We start from the raw sequence: 6,134 nt of genomic DNA on the forward strand, positions 1-6,134 counted from the left end.
TTGTCACCGTACATAGAGATAAAATAAAGAAGAGTTAGAGATGACAATATGAATGTGGGATTATAAAATCACTATTCTCTATCCCACATCACAGGGAGGCCTAGAACGCTCTACACCTTGTGATGAAACTACAAATGAATGGCTGTGGCATTGCCATGGAGATGTGGGTCATAGTACTGATGTGGGAGCGTAGCATGGATTTGGTGCTGGCAGCAGAGTGCTGACTGCACAGAACTGGAGCCGGCAGTAAACTCCAGCTGAATCTAGGTCAGTGGAATTCTCAAGACCAGAGGCAGAACTGAGGTAGCTGTGGAGAGCAGGGGAGTGGGGAGTGAGGAAGAGGGAATGCCATGACGGTGTGGGGGAACACCAGCCAAAGCATGAATACAATGCTGAAGTTAAATATGACTAAATGACAAACAAAAAATTGGTGCTGATACAGAATGGACTCATAATACTGGTCAATAGAAAAAATATATCTGGGGTTTTTCAGCTAAGGTCATGTTGATGAGCTGAAACCAAAAATCCCATTGGTTTTGCTCCATCAGGTCAACTTTCTGAACTATAGATGCAACATGAGCATCAAAATACATGACTTGTTCTCACGTCTGGAGAATCTGGATCAATGATGAACAGGAGGAGAGACGCCATCAGGACAGAAAAGAGACAGAGACGTAATGTTCAATTTACATGTACTTACCCTTATCAGTGTTTATTATACAATTTACAGAAATCCAAGTTTGTAACATTTAATTAATACACTTTGTTAGAAAACTTTTTTTTTTTCCCTAAAACCTTGTTTTGAATGAGAAATATTAACAGAAATGAACTGATAATGTCACAAAAATCTAATCAAATTAGTCAGAAGGTCAGATTTCTCTAAGTCAAATTATAATAAAAACCTGACTGAGAAAAATGGATCATTTTTGGATTCAGCAGTGCAAAATAATCCTAATTCAGTTGAAAAAACAAAGACAGCTTCCAAAAAATATTTTTTGTAGCTCAGTGTAATCTTTCTCTGTAGTGTGACGGAATCTGTTAAGTATGTCAAAATATGACCAAGGAAGTAAAAACTCTGAAGTCTTCATGTTTTTACAGCATTAACATAAAAAAGCAGACATTTTCAGCCGTATCCAGGCTGGAGCTTAGAGAAGGCTTAATGTTAGTCTGCATTTCCATAAAACCACCAACACCACATGTGTGTGTGTTTGGGGTTCTAGAATTGTGCCCCTCAGGGAGACAGCACATCGGAGTATTTCTTAACTAAATTTGAATTAAACTATCAAGTTGCAATGCAAACTGATCTCTAAGTTTCATCTGTTCATTTTGTGGTAAAGATAAATAACTTGGAGGTAATCTTCGTTTTTATTATTCCACCCAATTTGTGCAAAGTAACTTCACCAGCAGCAGCTAAACAAACCCTTTCCATAATGCTGCCACCACCTTGCCTGACAGTCTTACTGTCAAGAGTTGTGGTGTGAGATGATGAGGCAGACGCGGTAGACCCAGATTGAAATGAGAAAATATATTTTAATGATGAAAAAAGTCCAAATAGTCCAAAGGACAATCCAATAGTCCACAAAACCCAGGCAGCACGGCTGAGCAGAGGCCAGGGCTCAACGCCGGTAGCAACTGGTAAAGCAAGTACAGACAGAACGACAGGCTAGACAGAAATGACGCTGAGACTAGACGAGGACCCGACGAGGAACAAAGAACACAGGTGGGGTAAATACACAAGAGGTAATCAGGGAACGAGACACACCTGGGAACAATCAAGGGGTAGACAGGACAACAGGAGACTCAGAGACACAGAAAACTCAAAATAAATACACAGAAAATCTCAAACCATGACACTTACAGTGTTGTGGGTCTAAAAGCCTCACATTGATTTCCCCAAGAACTCTTCATGCTATTAAGGCAAGTCAACTTGACAGAGTCAGTTGTGTTGCTGAGGCTTATTTCTTGGTTGGCATCATCTCAGGACATGTTATTACTACAATACTGCATTATTTACATACACATACTGTATATATCTATATATCACATAATTACTTTGTTGTTTATGTATCTATTTTTGTGTAGTAAATGTCTCAATCTGGGACCTGAGTCCGAATTTCGTACCACAAGCAAGTAAGATGGTATGACAATAAGAAATCCTGCCTGGTGGAAAATCACACTGGTGTTCAAACATCTTTGACTCGATGGAGGACTGAGCCTTTCTAGGTTCCTAACATCCTAATTTCTTGTTTTTTCACTTGCCTTTGCTTGTCAATGCCAGACTGGGGCCCATCTCCAGTGGTTATTGGGTGGGAAGTACAACCTGGACAAGCCACCTGTCCAAAGATAAAGCTGTGTGACCTTGAGCTGGCCTCAACCCTGAACTCTGTTAAAACAGGTAATTATATAACTTAAATATAGGTCTGTGTTAAAAAACCAGTACATTTTACTAATTTACCATTCTAAATATAAAAGTGTTCTAGACATTCAGCAGGAAGCTGTTTCTGATTTTACCTCTGTAGTGTAGCCTAAATCAAACTTATGCATTAAATTCTTCTCTTGAAAAATTATGGAAGATGCTTGTTATGTAATCACTCAAAGGTTGATAAATAATTTCTCCTTGATGACTGTTATTTACCTTAAGAATAATTTGAAGAAGAAAAAAAAAGAAACCTTCTGTCTTATTTTTCTTTGATTTGGTTTGGGCGTGGATATAACATGTCTCCTGGCTAATCCTGTCACAAGTGGACAGGTTTCAGTGTGAGTGTTCACACCTGGCAGTTAAATCTGATTTGAATCATTAGATCTCAGTTGCCTGATATCCACGCAAATCAACATGGAGTCAGCTCACATAGGGGACTGTCAGATAAAGGACATAAATAGGTCTAGCAATGACATGCATTCATCTCCCATTAACCACTAGTTCAGACAATAATACTGCATTTTAAGAGCCAAAACTCTTAGTAATCTTAGAATGGCAGTATGGAGCTTTTAAAAACAATGTGTTTTTATTTTTATTTTTTCTACATATTTCATCATGTAAAAAAAGGTTGTTTACGACTGGGGCCACTGATGACGGCAGATAAAAGGTTGTTTCTCCACCATGCACACAGCTGCAGTATATACACCAGTTGCTTGATAGCCCTAAGCCCCGCCTCCTGGCTCTGATTGGGGTTTTTTGACCTTCAGACAGCAGTAGTGAAGAGGTGGAGGAGCTTGACTTTTTTTCACAGATTACTTGTCTCATTCTGTTACAATATAATGCCAGTTTTAATAAATATATATAAAAAACATTGTCAAAGTCACGTACCATTGTCACGTACTATGCAAGCAAATAGGTGTGAGCTGATGAAATCATTTGTGACTTTTGCTACAAGCTCACATTTGCTGCTATCTCTCCTGTGTTTTTTTATTTTAATTATGGGACCTGCCTAAAAGCTTAGGACTGTTTAATGAGAGAGATAGAATTTGAACCCATGCAAGTCCTCCAAACAGGGGCACCACCAGGAATCTTGGGCAACCTGACAAAAAATGAAATTGCCCCCCCCCAACCCGCTATGCAGCTGCTGTTACAATTTCTTGAGTCTGTCTGACCTATCAAAAGCGTCACAATGTTAAAGGCTTGCAACTGCTAGTCCAATACTGATACTAGCACAATATTTACTGCTCATGAATTTTACATGCAACAGTCCACATACAGTATGCAAGGAGGTTGCTTAAATTCTTTCTATTATTTTTAGATACTGAAATGTCTCTCCCCACGAGCAACAGTCAAAAGCAACGTGCAAAATACACATGAAGCAATCCAGACTTCTCAAAAAATGCTGTGTAGTTGCATTTTATTCAAGCTGCAGTGGGAACATTAAATTTTTACTGCTAAAAACAATCTTCCTTCGAAAACACAATATGATTACTTTTGTAAGTTTTGACAGGATCCTAATTATATATTTTTTTTTCATTTCTATGAACAAAAAATAAATAAATAAATTGTGGAGGGACCCCTGTTGGTCAGCAGACAACAGATCAGGCCTTATTAATGACTGTAGGACAACACACCAATAAGCCATAACATTACAAACATCTGAATATGCAATAGACTTTCAAGTTCCTGAGATTTCTTTTTGTAGATAGTTTCAGAAAATGTTGATAAGTTCTGGAAAAGATCAGATTCTGCTCGTAGAATTACTAATGGGACAAGTAAATATTCCTAAACATATGAACAAAAACACCCTTGCACAGTTTCACTGCATTCTGAATTTATATTTGACTAAACAAAGTTACCACAGCATTGTGTTGTCAAAACATTTGAAGCAGCTCACACTGACTGAACACATCAGTGATGCATTAACATGATCTAGTTTGACTTCACACACCCACTGCATGCTCCACCTGCACCATCTGTGAAGTAAATTGGAGGTGATTTGCAGTTCGTTGACGAAACATGCAAAACAGTAGATATGTTCACGGCAGCAGAGGCATTTGCACTGGAGGAAACAATAGATGTAGTGTAATATTTGAATATGCCCAGCATAAGTAAAAATGCAAACTGCCGTTGTCAAGGATTCAGCACAAAAACATTGTCAAATCAAAAAGTACCAAAGATGTTGTTATGCAGTGAAACTTTAAATATATTCAAACCTATTGCTTAAACATAGCAACATAAAAACGAGTTAAAAAATAAAAGCCCATGAAACACATAATGTAGCTTTACAAAATATAAGTGTCACAAAATAAAAAAAACTATTATGAAATAGTGTTGATAAAATATTATTGTTTTATTTATTTCATGTGGATGTTTACTGTATTTATTTGATGGAGCATTTATTGTTAACAGTATTTATTCACTTAAGTTTTGAATGAACTAACTCTCTATAGGCCAGCGGGTTACTTAAATTAAGAAAATATTTCCCAATTTTATCATCTTTTATGAAATATTGACCGTTTACAGGGAATACAGAATTATTTCTAAAAAGCTTAGCAGTCCATGTTTTAATGTAAAAGTCCCTAATTCAGTGCTTCTTTTGTCTGCTTCTTTTATCTTTTCAACCAGTTCCCAAGCAGCTCTGCTCTGTCTACATTCTTACCATTTTTCCTTGAAAGACTCATCTATAGTAATTAGACTGGTATTGTACATGGGGGCTTGGGAACATAACATCCACAGGCCTCTGAGGAACTTTCCAACGGGGTACAATGGCGTCCTGACATTCCTCAGAGAACATGTACATATGCCCTAGAGCGAGGAGAGGGAGGGCTCACAATTAGCCACTGATGAAGTACAGCAGAAAGTGGTCTAAGAGGTCCTGTTGTTGTGGACGAACTAAAAAGCCCAATTGAGGTTAACAGTTTAATTGTGGTCAGCAGAATGGGGCTGGGTCTGTGGTGTGGGGGCACAGAGTCGCTTTCCCATAAGCGTTTTTCAAAAAAAAAAAAGGAGGATTAAATCCAGACGCATAAAGCTGTGCATTTCCTTCCATTAGTCCAAGAGTACTATGACTGTGACAGGATATGATGTGCTGTCTGTGATGTCATATCCCATCCTGAGCAGACTGAAGTCTCCAGCTGTTTTCAGGTGACACTGAAACGGACCAGTGAAAGTTTGATGTAAAGACTGCTGTGTGGTGTCTCAAGCCATGGACAGCACATCCTGTTAGAGCATATTCACACAAATCTCAGTGTAAAGAAATGAGATGTCTGACTGGTGGCGACGGTTCAATCCCCTCTCCAAGACATTTGGCTGCTGGTGGATGGAAGAGTTGATGGTGCGATATAGCAGCCTTGATTCTGCCGTGTGAATGTGTGTATGAATGACTGAATGTTTCAAGTCCTCTGGACTTGATAAAGTGCTGTACAAGTAAAGATCATTTACTATGTGATGGAGCTCTAACACTAATCCATCAGGTATGAAATGACGAACAGATCAAACCAATCATGATTTATGAAACGAAGATGGAGACGGAGCGCTGAAGTGAGATAAGAGTTGACCAGGATTACATACGAAGGCAACAACCAAGTTAGGTCCTAGTAGAAACCCAAGGATCCAAACAGACTTTATGTAACAGTGCTGAGTGAGTGTGACTGGTTCCCAGAAAGGAAAAGCCAGTGAAGAAGACGTCATTTACTGCTTTGTTTAATTAGTC

The sequence above is a fragment of the Xiphophorus hellerii genome, chromosome 15 (assembly GCF_003331165.1).
Source record: "Xiphophorus hellerii strain 12219 chromosome 15, Xiphophorus_hellerii-4.1, whole genome shotgun sequence".
Lineage (NCBI taxonomy): Eukaryota > Metazoa > Chordata > Actinopteri > Cyprinodontiformes > Poeciliidae > Xiphophorus > Xiphophorus hellerii.